Source organism: Hippopotamus amphibius, chromosome 2 (assembly GCF_030028045.1).
Source record: "Hippopotamus amphibius kiboko isolate mHipAmp2 chromosome 2, mHipAmp2.hap2, whole genome shotgun sequence".
NCBI lineage: Eukaryota > Metazoa > Chordata > Mammalia > Artiodactyla > Hippopotamidae > Hippopotamus > Hippopotamus amphibius.
In genome coordinates, this window is record NC_080187.1 from 25,614,700 (window position 1) to 25,631,287 (window position 16,588).

A 16,588-nucleotide genomic window follows, 5' to 3' on the forward strand; every position below is an offset into this window, starting at 1 on the left:
CTTTGGTAAAATATTCTTCTTTCACTTCCACCTGTCAAAGCCCATTCTTTTATCAAAATTTAAATCAAATGTCATGTCCTCTGAGAAACCAGCCCCAATTTCCAGCCACCCTTCCTCCTTTTCCATTCTTCTGTCAGAATTAGTACTTTCTTTGTTAAGTCTTACAAGTCCAACTTAGATGATAATTAAATGTCACAAGATTGGGTTCTTGAGGTAAGAATAATTTTTCTCCTCTTTATAGTATCTTTGCCTTATCTCATATTTGCTACAGGGTAGGCAATAAAAACAATTTGCTAAATGTGGCAAAATGACCTGGATGTATTAGTGACCATAACTGAATGATAATACTTTAATTTTAAACACCTCAACTGTGTTCAGAAAGTTGTTGTTGTTTTTTCCTGACATTTGCATGTTTCCCTGATTGAAGGGAGGGTCCTGCTTGGGCTTACAAAGGTTTGTTCTCCCATATGACAGATTAAAGAGAACCCTGGTTCTTGGTTGTGCTAACTGTTCTTCCCTTTGGTAGATAGTCACCAGCCTTGTGTTTTTAACAGTAACTCATGTGCACACCTACATTCCTGCCTAGCCTGAAATATGACTCACTGGGGCTCCGGCCAAGGTGCTGTCAAGCTAAGGGCCTATTTCTGTGAATGTGGATTCAAGTTTGGGGTGGGAGAAGGGGAGGCAGACAGGCTTCCAGTGCAGGCTTTGAATGCTGGCTGGCTAGGTGAACTTGGGGCAAGATCCTGAATCAGATACCACCAGAGGTCATCTAGTCCAACTGCTCCATTGTTCAAGTGGGAAGCCCAAGGCCCAGGGAGACTTTGCCTGGCTCAAATTCACATGGCTTATTACCGTAAGAGCTGGCTTCCAACTGGCCCCTCTGTTCCCAGTCTAAGATTCTTTACCAGCTAATTAATTAATTAACCAAACGTCACTGGGGCCTACCATGCATCAGGGCTTCTGCTGGGCACTGGGGGACCCAGATGAATGCTCCTTATCTTCTCAGATCCTGCATTTCAGTGGAGGCAGAGTGTAGCAGTAATGGTGCTAGCTTGGGCTTCGTGTAGATTGGGGCGTGAGCTACACTTCTGCCTTTTTCTGATTGTGTGAACTAGAAGAATGAAATGCATATGTCCACCTCATAAAGCTATTGTGCAGATTTAATGATATAATCATATAAAACTCTTAACATAATGATTATTACCTAGTAAGTGCCTAATAATTTGTAGCTATTGATTATTATAATGAAGACACTCAAGCTTTGGACCAATCAGCTCTCTCAGTAACCTTATTTGAAAAGTACAAGATGGCAGACAAAATATTTGGAGAAAATTTGACCTCAGAAAAATAGTACAAGATTAACTCCCTTGCCTCCGATAAGATTGATTCTAATCCGTCTACTGAAAAGTGAACGGTCATTTTCCACCTCTTGCTAGAACTGAGGGTAAGGAGAAGAGAGGGACTGTGTGATGAAATGAAAAAGAAATTCATCTGTGTAGAAATAGCTGTATCCCTGGCAAGTTTAGGCTGCATGTAAATCCTGCCACATTTGCTTCTTACTTTTCACAGTGAGACATCATTTCTTTTACAAATAGAGACCAGATTCATGTTACCCAGCTGTCTGCTGTCCCAGCCGTGCCCTGATTTGGCCACCTCTGGGGCTCCCCCAGAGCCGGGCAAGGGCTCCAGGCTGCTCACTGCTGACTGGTTGGCAGAAGCGGGTCACTGCCTTAGAGACACTTTTCTGATCTCGTTTATGGCCAGAGTCCCATGGGGTGCAATTCCCCCTGGTTTCATGTGGTGTTGCAATCGAAACTATTGAATCTCAAAATGGAATATAATTAAGGCCGGGTTAATAAAGTGTGTTCCACTCATAGCCAGTAAAGGGTGTCATGTTTCTCCTTGCAGCTTTAGGCAAGGAAACTTAATCTCCAGCTTTGTCAGGGCAGACTGAATCACAGGTGTGTCATCGAGTGGAAAGCCTCTTGTTTTACTTGTTGCAGTTACTACATGGGCAGTCTCATCTTGGTAGGTTTGTACTGAGCATACTGAGTCCAGCCCATGGCTGGGCCCTAAGGAGGGGCCTTTGTGTAGGAGGAATTAGGGGACTTTCTCTGTCTCCTGGGCACTGAAAGCAGTCCAGGAGAAGGTACCTCTGAAGTACAGAAGTCCTTGGGAGCACAGGGATGGAACAAAAATGGAGGCTCCATAATGAAACCTTATTAGTCTTGATCTTGTCTTTCTTGCTGATTTGAGTCCTTTTCCTTTCCTTTTTTCTTCCACTACTCATTTTCAGGACACAATATCACAGGCTTCCCTGACATCCCTAAGTAGGGATCGTTAATGCTTATTGGTGCTCCCTTAGTATTGGAGACTACTGTACCATCAATATTTAACAACTATGGCCACTTACTTTGTTTATTATGGCCTAGGCTGTGCACTTGAGTATGTTATCTAACCGAATCCTCTTGACAACCCCTATATTATACATGAGGAAACTAAGGCTCAAAGAGGGTAAATTTCCTGAGGTCATACAGTGAGTTTATTCATTCAACAGATGTTTATTCAACACCAGTTATATGCCAGGCCCTAGAAGACATGTTCCTGAACAAACAGCCAAAAGATCCCTGTCCTCATAGAATTTATATTCTAGTGGTTTGTGTGTGTGTGTGTGTTGTGTGTTGTGTGTTTTGTGTGTGTGTTTGTGCATAAAAAAATAAACAGGTAAATTATATAGTATGTTCGAAGGAGATCAGTGCCATGGGAAAGTGCAAGTGTGAGACTGAGCAGAGGTTTGAACCCAGAGCTCCTTTATACCTGGCATGTTCTTAACCACTTAGCTATGTTGCCTGTGGTTCTTGGATCGTCTTGTAATTATCTGTTTACTTCCAGACTCCCCCTCCTAGACTGTACATTTCTCTGGGGCAGGACCTTTCCTTAATTAGTTCCCTATCCTGGCATACAGCTCAATGCCTGGCATGGAGTCAGCATTCAATGAATGTTTGCCCAGTGTGTGAATAAGAGAGTGACCATATGATGACACAAGAATCTACCAGAAAGCAGTAATTTCCCAGGAGACTGGCCAGTCCTGGAGGCTGGGCTCTGCCACAAATGTGTCCTGTTACCCTAGGCAGTTGTTGGAGCCCATAAAATCTGCAAAATTGGAAAAACATAATGACTGTTTTTGACTTCCTTATAGATACGTCATGAGGATTAATGAGACAGTGCATGCTCAAAGACTTCAGTTTCTTTGAAGAAAAGGACTTGTGTTTTTCTGGCGGCGTGCTCATTGTTCAAAATTTCAGCAAGGACCTGGCATGGAATTTTCAGGAGGGACTAGTCCCAGAGAAATAAAATTTGTTTTACTGACAAATTTGTTTCTAAGCAGGTTTTATTAGCTTCCTCTTTCAGGCTATGGGCCTGTGTGAGGGTTTGCTACTGTTTGGAGCAACTATGAAAGTGTATTTTTCCCCCTTTGCCAAAGTGAGCTCTAAATCAGTTCAAACCCCAATTTTTCCCATGGATACTTCTCTCCCATTGTGGAAGTACAATGCTGTTTTTGTTATTTGAGTGAAATCCCATTTGTTGGCTCTAAAATGGCAGCTATCGGAATGATTGTCGACTAAGTGCCAAGTGTAAGTCACCAAGAAAAGTAGCCTTGGATCCATATTCCCTAGGAAAGAAGGGCTCTGGCATTGGATTGTAGAATAGAAAATGAGAAATCCCAGGAATGTCAAATAGCATGAAAACTAAACAGGAAGGTTTGGTTTAATTTTCTTTTGTTGCTGACAAGTCAGCACCCCAAACCTGTCCAGTCACTCCCACATGTAGAATGCAAAAGGGAGGCCCTCTTGGTATTTTCCTGTTCACCCGACGCTGTGTCTTTAAGCATAATGAACTCAGTTAACTAAAAGCATTGCCAAGATTACATTTGACATTGCTAAATAGGTCAGCATTGTAGCATTTGCTTCATATGGACAATACGCACTCTTAGGAGAGGAGAGCTGTTTCCTGGTGGGGAAAATCCCCAAGTGTTACTCAGCAAAGACAGGTAATAAGAGTTTGGATTTCTCTGGTGTCTCTTCTGTAAGAGTTCAAAGGTCTTTCTTCTTTACCTTGCTCACCTCTACAGCTCTGTTGTGAAGGCAGAAGCAGGTGTGTTGGAGAAAGGAAAGCTGAGGCACATGTTATTGAGTTGACCCACTTGGCACAATCAAGTTCAAGTCTCATGTCTGAAACAACAGTCATTAATCAACTTAGACTAGGCATTGAAGACCTATTATCTACCATGTAGGCTCATGCTAGACACTACATATATGGTAGCTTATTTGATAAACATTATTATTGCTGTTTGCTAGTTTAAATAGGTTATCCAAATTAACTAGTAATTTGCCATGCCATTACTTATATATTATTGTATCCAAGTTCAATGTCTTTGAACATCAATGTCAAGGTGCCTGCTTTTACCAATAGAAAAATAGAGTTGGCTCTGATTCTGACACAGCTATATTGTTGCCTAGCTAGGCCTGGCAGCTAATTTGGCATTTGCTCATATCAATGTTTAAAATATATATTCTCACTATTTATTTTAGTGGGAGAGGAGAGAAATTCATTTTCTATTAAATTAAATTTCTTTCCCTTTATGTTTAAATTTAAAATGAGGAATTCACTACATGCATTGGTGCTAACATAATATTTTAATGTATTTGGCATAGCTGTCTAGTTCACAGTTTTCCCATCACTTATAATTGGATAGTATAAGTCACTCACACTCAAAAGGATAAAGGTAACTTCTAAGAGTATAGTTGCACAGTCTCATTCAAAAGGAGTTTAAAAATTGCTTTTTCCCACTTTTCTATTTCTCATTCTCATTCTCTCCAGCTTTTTGTATGTTGTGCTGAACCAAATAGCTTCTTGGGAAGCCTGTTAAAGGGATTAAAATTTAAATATTACACAAAATCACTTGTTGCCAGTAAATGGCATGATCCCAGGTATGATTTGATTTCAGATTTCCCTCTGGCTTCTAGGAACAAACAGTTGACTGGCATTTATTGCACTGAGCAACCTCTATCATAAAACTAATCAACAGAGGTAGGGTGACCCCAGTGAGCAGTGGATATAAACTTTCTAATTGAGGGTACTCTCTATTTCAGTGAGAGTAGAACTAAGTTCAGCTGTACCAGTTACATAAGTAGAAACCTGAGGTAACTGACAGTCGTTTTCGATTTATTTCCATGATATTAAAAATTTTGTGGTAGAGACTTCTGTTATATCATTAGTCTCATCTTCTCTCCTTTGTGAGCACCTAGGAAGTGTTCACATTCCAGTCTTCTTGAAGTGAGATACGCTTTGTCTAATTCTGGCCAGTGAACACTGATTGGAAGTGATGCATGTCATTTCTGGCCAACGAGTTTAAAAGCAAGGGTGAGTCCCCTGCTGTCTCCCTTCCCTGACAGTACTGAACTCTGAAGCCATGTTTTAGGATGGTTGTCACAACCTGAGCGCTCACTCCACTGCCAGGCTGGGTCCCTGAATGACTAGATGGAGCTGAACCCTGCTGACCTGCATTAGACATGTGTCAATACCAAGAAAGAAGCCTTTGTAGTGTTGTATCCCTGAGATTTGGGGAATCTATTTGGCATCCTGATTAATACAGTTGGTGTCCTGGGCAGCTACCTGGCTGACCCACTCCTTTCTTCAATTGGATTTTGTATCTCTTTTATGACTTAATCCCATGTTCCTTTGTTCTTTATTTATAAACTGAAGGTGCTTCATGGACAGTCCAGGTTTGGCTTGACTTTTACTGAACAATCCAGAGTGATACTTCATGAATTCTGGACTGATGAGTGCTGCCAACAAGCCATACAGTGCTGACTCAGTTTTGGGCTTTCAGGATAGGAAGCAGAGGGGGAATTGAAGATTATAAAAAGGAGCAATAAGAAGAGGAGAGAATGGGACACTGGGAATAACGAATGTTTTAAAATGATTAGAATTGGGGAAAAAAAATACAAAGAGGACTAAAGTCTTCTTCCATTGTGGTTATTCATGGAATCAATCAATGATGCCCTCATTAATTCACTCTTATCTCCCTGCTAAAGTCATTTGTCTAGTGCATACATGGTAAGATTTGTTCCGGGCCAGATCCTGAGCTACAGAGAGAGGAAAGACACATGCCTTGGCCTCCAGTAGCGGATATTTTGGTAGGGAATCATTCACAGAAAAAGGCATTGCAGTTCATGGAAGCAGGAAAGCAATATAGAACTTGCAAATGCCACTGGAGTGGGAGTGAGGGTCGTGCAGGGTAGAGTGGAAGTTGCTGCCAAGGCAGTAATGTCTTTGGGAACTGACCCAAGGCTTTGAAGTCCAAGAACATTATCTAGTCAATGCCCCTAGATTTTAGCAAGCTTACTTTCATGCTGAGTGAATTCTTACTTCTCACAGTGGTGACATTCATCTGTGGCTCTATGAGTGTGGAAAGATTAGGTTGGACAAAATATATAAAATTCTCAAACCTTTAATATGTTAAAATATGATCAGCAAAAGGGGGGGGAGGATTGTGGGTGGAGTGTATAAAATGCAATATTTTGGCAGCAGACACTGTTTATTACCTACTTGATACCCCTTCCCATTTTCTTTTTTGCTGTAAGAACCCCTCCTTCTTATGGTATTAAATATGCCCTGCTTCTTTGCAGCTGATCTTTGGCAGTTCAGGGGTTGGTACTATAACTCTTACTTCTGTACTGTTATCTCTGCTTGTGCAGACTTCAGATAGGAGGTGATGTTTGAGTGGGGCCTTGTAGGATGAGTAGGAGCTTCCACGAAGCACAGAAGTGGAGGTAGGGAACTCTGTGCAGAAGGCACAAGGCCTGAAACAGCTCATCATGTCATGACTCATGTGTGGGAAGGGCCTCAGCTTACTTTGTCCTGGGTCTGAGTATTGGAGCTTTGTGAAATTAAGGGGTTACGGGGAAATGAAATAAATTACTAGCTTCCTCTTCTCCAGTGACAGCATTATTTGCTCACAAGATCATGCTCTGTGACCTCCCTCTGTTATAATTGCGTGCTGTGTTTGGGGAAACAGGGCTTTCCCCAGGCCAGCTTCAAACACACCCTAATCCTCCTTGCTCAAATGCACAGGGAGCAGCTGGGAGGAGCAGCTCTCCAACAATAGTGGAGGCGTTCTTTGGACTTGACTCTTCCACTCAGACACTCTTAGGTGCTGCCCCTACATGGGGGGTGAGTATCTCCTAGTGGAATAGGGCACTGTGAGCTCAAACCTGATGTTAGCAGCAGCAGCCACCACGTGCATGGCCTTTGCTCCTGTGCCTAAAGGTGGACAGCCTTGTAGAAAAATATCAACACAGCAAGCAGGTGGGGATGACAAGTGCTCCTGAGAAACAAGGGCAAAGGCAAGATTATACTAAACAGACGCCAGAGGCTACTGACACCTGAGTCGAAATGGAAAGGCGAACTTGGGCACTCTAGAGCAAACTAAAGGAGATTCACTCTGCTTCTGCAGGTGCACTGTTGGACTTCAGTCATCAAATCTATTTCAGAGAGAATCTGTCCCACTCCACCCAGTCTGGGTCGGATGTCCTTCTCTGGGCTAACCCATACCTCAGCCCATGTGGTTATACACACCTGTCCTGTTCTGCTGGTCCCTTCATGAGACTGTGGGTCAGGGCCCCCTTCACACAGAGGACCCATGCCTCAGTTTCGCCAGTACCTCATAAAAGAATTGCCCAATGAATGAAGGAATGCATTTATTTTACACATTTCAGCAGCGTGCAGGCCCAGTTTTCTAGGTTTAGCATCATCATCACCACTCTCCACATTCCTTTATTAATCAGAATGACTACAATTTAAATTTTTAATCTATGACTAGCTGTCATATTGAAAAGGCCAGTTCCACCCCGGTGTTTATTGCAGCACTACTTACAATAGCCAAGACAGGGAAACAACATGTGTCTATTGACAGAAGAATGGATAAAGAAGATGTGCTACATATAGACAATGGAATATTACTCAGCCTTAAAAAAATAAAATACTGCCATTTGCAGCAACATGGATGGACCTAGAGATTATCATACTAAGTACAGTAAGTCAGACAGAGAAAGACAAGTATCATATCATATCACTTATATGTGGAATCTAAAAAAATGATATAAGTGAACTTATTTACAAAACAGAACAGACTCACAGACTTTGAAAACAACTGTATGGTTACCAAAGGGAAAAGGTGGGGGGGGGAAGGATAAATTAGGAGTTTGGGATTAACGTACATACACTACTGCCTATAAAATAGAAAATAGATTATTAATAAGGAGCTACTGTATAGCACAGGGAACTCTACTCAATATTCTGTAATAACCTACATGGGAAAAGAATCTGAAAAAGAATGGATATATGTGTATGTATAACTGAATCACTTTGCTGTACACCTGAAACTAACACAACATTGTAAATCAACTGTACTCTGATATAAAAAAAAATTAAAAAAAAAAGATGAGTTCCTTCATTACTTATAATAAGCCAAGGGTCACTCTATTGTTTATGTCTGTCATGCCCTGCATTGGGGAAGGTGTACAGTTGACAAAGGCATTTCACACACAGGGTTCCAAAGTGGTTCTCACAATATCCTTAGGGCAAGAAGACACTGTTGTTCTGTTTGTAAGCAAGGCACTTGAGGCTTAGGGAGACTGGTGGCCTGCCCTGCTCAACGCTATAGGTGTGTGGACAGCTAAAAGTTGATTCTCCTTCTCCTAAATCTCCGCTCTGATCCATTTGCTGCCTCACCCAAGTCAAGGGTGGTTATTGTACATTTATTCCTTTAATAATAAAGGTGACTAATTACCCATTTTATCCCTCTTGATGGTTTGAATTCTTTAACAGGCAAATAAGCTGTTTTATAGAAATGTACCAGAAGGAAAATTATTGCTGTTCTTTAAACTAAAAAGGAAGTGATTATTATAATAATTGTGATGATGTGGTCAGGCTCTCTTCCATTCCCTCAGCAATGTTTGATGCCTCACTGTTCACACGTCTTCAGATGTTCTTTCTAAGTCTTCCTGTGCTAGGTAACGCTGCTTACAGCCTTGGAATCTCAGTGAGAGGATATGGTATGAAAATAAAATTTAAAAGTATTTTCTTCTCAAAATTTAGAAGTTTGGGAGTAGGGAAAGATCAAATGCTTGAGTAAACACGGCAGAGCAAAACAGTTATAACACATTATAATTCTGGGATTTTTTTTCTTTTTAACATTTGCCAGATTCCTCATATCATGCTCGTGCTTGTTACTGAACATTATTGCCTGTGAATGTCCTGATCACATGCTGAAACCAACCTGACCACCCAGCATGAAATTTTTACCTAGGATTCAAGAGATGAGATGAACCCTGTTTCAGAGCTTTCTGCCAATTTTTGCACTGGCTTTGGGGTAACAGATCTGGAAGCAGAAGTTAACAACCGTTTTCCATTTTTATTCCTGTAAAGGATTAGTCCCTGCCTTTATCCTGAGGGGCCCTAATGAGAAGTTTTAGAGGTTGCCTCTGATGCTATTTTCTATGTGCTTTTGTGTTTTTTTTCTGGGCGAAACCAGTGGTAAACACTTTCTAAGGCCCATAGAATCTGTGAAGAGTCTTCCCATTCCTCAGGACTCTGAACTGTCAGCTGCTAAGTGAGCACTCTAAGGAATATGCAAGTTGAAGTCATTTCTACTCTCAAGCCTGACTTCCCTTCAAGGAAAGGAGCAAAAAGCTCTCTTGGGCCCATGCTGGTGGCCAAGCTTGAGAGTGATAAGGCCCCTTTTCTCTCAGGTGGCCTCCTGTGGATGGAGAACCTGAGCCCCACTGTGAAGCTGAAGCTGGCAGTCACTCCTTGGCAGTTCAGGGGATCCATCAGCTGCCGAGCATAGTGTGCTACGGGAACCCTCCCAGCAGCTTTGATCCCAAACCATGTGTGTTTTTGGATTGGCTTGCAGTGGAAGGAGTGGAATAATATCAATGCGGCCCAAAGCACCTGGGGAAATGGAAATCCTTTATCTCTTGGAGCCAAAAGCAAGGAACCTCAGGGTTTGGAGAAGCCTTGATGGCTGTCCAGTCCAGCCTCACATGACATCTGGCTTGCACACTTCTACAGATAGGGAGTGCTCTGCTTGATCCCTCCCCTTTCACCCATCCCATCCCATCCCGAAGCAGCCTGACTCTCTGAAAGTTCTCCATTCGATTTAACAAAATCCAACAAACCTGTACTGAATGTGTACTCAGGGCCAGGCACTGTGTTCAGCACTGAGGACATGGCAGTGAACTCCCAAGATACCTCCCCCTAGGTGTCCCAAATGCAACCCTTCTTCCCCCCTTCTACAGCTATGTCATATTTGAAAGCAGGGATTATGCCCATAGGTTCCAGTCTTTGTTGCTGCAGACTTAACATCCTGTGTCCTGTGCTCCACTCATGTTCCTCTTTGTCTATGTCCTCTTGAAATTTGCATCTAGAAGGGAACACATATGGCTGGCCTAGGATGGAAGGGGTGCTACTGGACTTTATAATGTGGCCCTACAGCAAGATGGTGCCTTACCCAGGCATATCTCAGAATGTGGATCACAATATTGATTATAGATGGAACTGAATTTGGGATACATATGAGAAATATCAGAAAGAAATCTCTACCCTCTCCCAGCAGTCTGACACCAGATTACTTCCAACTCCTTTGATACCTTTTATAGTTGACTTAATAGAAAAGTTAGTGATGCGTCTCCAGGGGCTTTTTGAGCATGTTCCGGTTTCCTGCTGGGAACCTCTCCCCAGGCAAGGATCACAGAGTTATAAATTTCTTTACCTCAGGCCCCAAAGACCCTCCATTCACAACGTTCCCTGTCTGCTTTGCCCTAGAATCTACTCCTTCCTCAGTAGGGAAGATGAACATTTTTGAACACCTGCTATATGCCAGGAACTTTGCGTATATTATTTCAGGAAGTCCTCATAGCAACCCTTTGAAGCAGATATGACAGTCTTCATTTTACAAATGAGGAAACTGAGGTTCTGATTGGAAATCACTTGCTTAAGGACATAAAGCAGATAAGTAGCATGATAGGATTTACAGTACCTCATTCTGTCTGGCTTGGTTGTCTTTACACTGCACTAAGTTGGCCTCTTGAGAGGGTTGTGGTGAGAACCGGTCAGGCCTCTGTACCAGGCCCACAGCCTTATATGCACAGTTTAGGGCATGCACCTAAATAGGCCCTTGGTGTCTGGCCCTTGATACCAGGTCATCTTCTTGGGTCATCTAAAACATGTGGAGGCTTGAGAGCTGCTGCTTCCCGTGGTCTGGGCCGCAGATCATATTCTAGTCTACCGGGTGTTCAGCTTGATTTCTTGGACTGGCTGGTGGCCATGTGAACGTAAATAGGAATAGTCCCCTGGAGAGGCCTATCGTGTGACTGTAGAAGGCAGCCAGAGCATCTTCTGAATGTCCCCAAGAACATTCATCTTTCCCAACTGAATGATCTGGAGACAGTCCTTGCCTTTCTCATTTCCTCACTCCAGAGTGATTTTTTTTTTAAGATATTTTTGATGTGAACCATTTTTAAAGTCTTTATTGAATTTATTACAATATTTATTCTGTTTTGTGTTTTGGTTTTGGCTGCGAGGCATGTGGGATCTTAGCTCCCCAATGTGGATCAAACCTGCACCCTGCGCCCCCAGCATTGGAAGGCGAAGTCTTAACCACTGGACCACCAGGAAAGTCCCCAGAGTGATTTAAAGATCAAAGAGTTCTAGAAACATATTGGCCCAGTTTATCTGTGTGGGCTCAGGCCTCTTTGTGCTGAGATTCCTGGGGCCTCTGGGAGAGTTTCAGCATTGAATCCTAAGAGTATGGCCTGCAGGACCCAGGCAGACTTGAGTTCATATGCTCCAGAGTGATGCTAGGATCAGTGCTTACTAGCTGCCTCAATTTCCTTTTCTGAAAAATAAGGGTAAAGATGCCTATTGGAGTATTGGAGTACATTAGATGCTAAATAGATATTAGTTTTGTTTTTGAATTGGAGTGAGAAGGTCCTTTAAATGTCAGCCTATGATTTGACTAAAGTGTTTCCCAACTCACCTTTATATAGTATTTTTTTTTACAATTCAAGGTGGGTATTACTGATATTATTATTATTCATATGTATTATGGGAACACAGAATCTTAAGGGGTTCAGTGAGTTACTCACCATCTTTCTTTTAGAGCAGAAGAGTGGAGTGGCAAAGATTGGAAAGGCTCTCTAGTCGATTTTACGGCCCTTGAGCAGGTTATCTTCTCTGTGCCTCAGTTTCCTCATTTATAAAAATGGGGTAATACCCCTCATGGGGTTAGTCATAAGGATTAGCTGAATTAACAGTGTAGAGCATTTGGAATAGGCAAAGAGTGAGCACTCAGTTGAGCCTTGCTTAGAAGGACACATGACCAGCGAGCAGAGGACTGAGACTCTAAGCCAGTTCTGATTCCACACATCACCCACTTTCTGCTGCCCTGGACCATCCCTCACCCAAATGCTACTTTCAGAATGAAAGACTTTAGTATGTTCCTTCCACAGCATGCCTCCTATTGTTGACCTCCCCAACTCCTGGCTCTCCATCTCTGCCCTCTCCTCCAACCTCCATCTTTGTTTGTTTTTAATAGATGAGGAAATCCAGAAAGGTTAAGTAACTAAGTCTTAATCTAGTTTGTGGCAACCCAGGATTACCACCTAGGGCTCCTGACTTCTAGACTGATACTCTTTTAGTGAACTCAATTGTCTAAAAATTAAGAAAGGAATGAGATACACCCATACCCGGAGTGAAAGAGCATATCTTGAATTTCATTCCTGTCTCCAACTAACACTCATAACTCTTGTGATCAGTAATTCATTCCAACAGTTCTGATTTCTCCACGTGTGATTCAACATGTATTAATAGTGGCAAGTAAATGGGGTTTAGAGTCTCCATGGGAAAAGCACTTCTTTAGAAGTTCTGCATGACTGAGCTGCTGCACATGCTTCTTCTGGACAGTGCCTGGAATTCCGGATTACATTTGTTCAGTTCCACATCCCCTTTTCCACCTCCCCAAGGGTAGGACAAGTGCAGGCTGGGGTGGTGAGATCCACGTGTCAGATAGAGGGAAGATGGTCTCAGTGGCTCCCTGGAGGGTATGCTGAGGAGGGCTGGCCCATGTGCTGGAATTCCCAAATAAAAACAAACAAAAAAATCTATCATCACATTGGTGTAGAGTTCTTACTTTTCAACAGTTGGATTTCCTGGAGCCTGTTTCCTCCTGCTACAACACAGAGTGTTCCTGTGAGTGGGAACTCCTAGTGTCAGGAGAAGATATATGGATGAGCTTGGGAAATAACTTTGGCATTCAAGGTGGCCCTGTAACATTTAACCTTAGCCTACCTTTGCAATTTACCTTGCATTACATTCCGTCATGCACTCTGTGTTCCAGCCGAGGCGAACGGCTGATCCTCTCCATGCCCTGGTGGCCTCGCTTGCTTTGCTCAGACAGGCCTCTTTCCCTGGAGTATCTTCCTGGAATGCCTGACCTCTTCATCTCTACTAGCCTGATCCTATCTAGTCTTCAAGATGTAGCTCACGTGCTGCCTCCTGACATCCCGTCATTGCTAGAAGTGATACTTCTTCTTCCAGCCGCTCAAAGGCTTGTCTCATTATTCATTCAGCAAATATTTATTGAGTTCCTTCCTTGAACCAGGTACTATTCTAGGTATTTGAGGTACCTCAGTGAACAAAGATCCCTGACTTTGGAGAGTTTACCTTCTGATATTTCCCTTAATTTATTGCTCGTGCTGGACATATGTAGTCCTCCTGACAGACATTATGCCACTCAAGGTCAAATTGATGTCGTGTCTGATACCTCTGTGTATCCATTTTTTTTTTTTAAACAGATGAGGAAATTGAGGCTCAGAAATCCATGCCTAAGGACATGTGGCTGTTGTGTCAACCAGGATTGTCTACTTTATGCTGTGGTAAAAAGAATTCCAAAACCTCTGAGTGCAACAAAGGTTTGTTTTTTGGCTCATGGTGTTTGTTCGTTTGTGTGTTTGCTAGGGGACTCTGTGCCATGCCTCATTCAAACGTACAATGTTTTTTTCTGCTTCTGTGCCTTTCCACATGCCATTCCTTTTACCTGTAATCCTCTTCTTCCTCTATCTGGTAAACCTTTACTTGTTCTTCAAGACTTATATGAAGCGTCACATTTTCTTTTTTTTTTCTTTTCTTTTAATAGCTGACAAATAGAAGGTTTATGTTTATTAGAACATTATGTTACCCCATTGTCTATACATCAGGAAGTAGATGCACCTCCTTTCTCTCTTCTTTACAGAGTCAAGCAATATATGTTAGCAAGATACCAAGTTATTGGTGGTAAAATCTTAGGGAATCTTGGTTCCTAATGCAGGAGTGTATGTAAACAAAAAGATGATCAGAAATCTATCAGCCACCATTGGTCAAATAGCTGAAAAGATTGCACTGTAGCACAACAGACATCCCTAAATTCCTTAGCCCAATTAGTATTAGATAATCAGGGTGCCTTAGATTTTCTACTAGCTAAATTGAAGAGGAAAGTTAGAAACTTACACTCAGCTAAAAATAACTCTATGCTTGTTTTGCTTTTATGAAATATGCTTGCTGCAGGGAGAAAAACAGAAAAAACAGGATGACCTAACAATCCAATGTAACTTTAAGATGTTTTGCTAAAAAAAATGGAATGTTCTGCACCTGCTCTTGTAAGTTTCTGTTTGGAAACTTCCATGCTCTGTAAACATGTGCACTATAAAAGTAAATCTGACCCTGAGCTCGGGGCCCAGAACTTTGGAGCCTTAGCTCATCTGGGGGTGCTGGCTTAATAAACCTGAGTTCTCCAACCCTCCGAGTGTGGTGCTTGGTTTCTCGATTGACTGATTTCTGCAACAAAATAAGTAGGCATTTGTGCTATTGCTTACACTTATGGGTTATTTTTTAATTTAATTTTTTATTTTTTATTGCAGTATACTTGATTTACAATGTGTTAGTTTCAGGTATATAGCAAAGTGATTCAGTTATATATATACAGGTATCTATTCTTTTTCAGATTCTTTTCCCACTTAGGTTATTACAGAGTATTGAGTAGAGTTCCCTATGCTATACAGTTGGTCCTTGTTCATTACCTATGTTATATATATTATTGTGTATATGCTAATCACAAATTCCTAATTTATCCCCTCCCCCATTCCCCCTTTGGCAACCATAAATGTGTTTTCAGAGTCTGTGCATATGTTTCTATTTTTTTTTCTTTTTTTGGTTTCTATTTTGTTAATAATTTCAATTGTATAGTTTTTCCTTGAAAACTTTCCCTGAATTGGGCTGAAATGGTTCTGAGCCTGACATTCACAAAGTTCTCTGGACTTAATGCCATCAGATTATCCTGCCATTGATGGTTTACTTGACCATCAACTTTGCGTCACAAAGTAGATTTTGTGCCTCTTGGAGGAAAGTACTATGCCTTGGTTGTTTCTACATTCTCAGTGACATTCATGAAGGCTGACTCCAAATAAGTGCTAATTGAATGAAGAATGACTTAAGCATGTTTGAGAGTTTAGCTTGGGAGAAAGTTGAGAATGATGGGCTGTCCACTATACTCATTTATACTGCAGTTCCAGAGTGGTATTTAATTTTGAGAAACTGGACCTTGTGAGCCATGTCAATTTGATTTACCTGTAAATTGTATTCCAGAGTAGTTGAGCCATATTAAGCTATTGATCAAGATGTTTAAGACTGACCATTTAAACCCTGATGAAAACCTACCAAGTACAACTGCTTTTCAGACTAATTCATACAAAGCTTCTTGCTCCTGGCAATAGTAGATCATTAAAACTAACCACATCTCAAGACCATTCCATCTAAATAAATTTGAGTAAAATTTAACCTGTCAGTTTTCTCAAGAGTTAGCTGTATCTTTTTTGTTGTTTTTGGATAGCTCAATTGTTGTTTTTCTTTTCTGTCATAGCTCTGGACTTTGACAGGTCATTGTTTACAATTTGGCAAGTCTCTTTGGTAATACACCTGTCGACCAATTAATTACAAAGCTTTAAAATATGAACTTTCAGTAAATGGGGAGCAGTGATTTTTTAAAACGAGTTTTCTCATTACATCCCATTAGCATCATATCCAGAATGAAGTAGTTGTTAGAAAAACAGTAAACACATGTTTCAGCCTCTCTCCAAAACAGGTGTGGGCATTTCAACTTTGGGAGACTATGTGTGATTTCAGTATGGCACTGCAGATATGGTGGAGCTAGATAGTCCTATGTGGGCACACCCAGAATATGAATGTGGTCAGAAAAACAGGCCTTCCTTTTTGAAATCCAGACTGATCCAGAGCCTGGGTTGCTAAGAACATCTGTGATGCTTAGAGGTCCTCTGGTTCATTCTCAGGTTGCCAAAGTAGGTGAATAACTGGTTTTGGAATCGAAACACTGGAGTCCATATCCCCTTTTTTCTTGCTTGTTTTGTCAAAGGTTGATCCCACAGGAGGCATCTGTGCTTTCCTGCTGCCCAGCAGCCTTTGGCTCAGG

General features: G+C 41.7%; 1 long non-coding RNA gene across 1 annotated transcript in view; it reads left to right on the forward strand.

Annotated features, from left to right (window-relative positions):
• The window catches only part of LOC130846775 (uncharacterized), a 381,247-nt gene that overhangs the window by 108,399 nt on the left and 256,260 nt on the right, over positions 1-16,588 (forward strand). Inside the window, exon 2 of the long non-coding RNA XR_009051629.1 lies at positions 13,923-14,039. This is a non-coding gene — a long non-coding RNA (uncharacterized LOC130846775). The remainder of the gene's footprint in view (positions 1-13,922; positions 14,040-16,588) is intronic.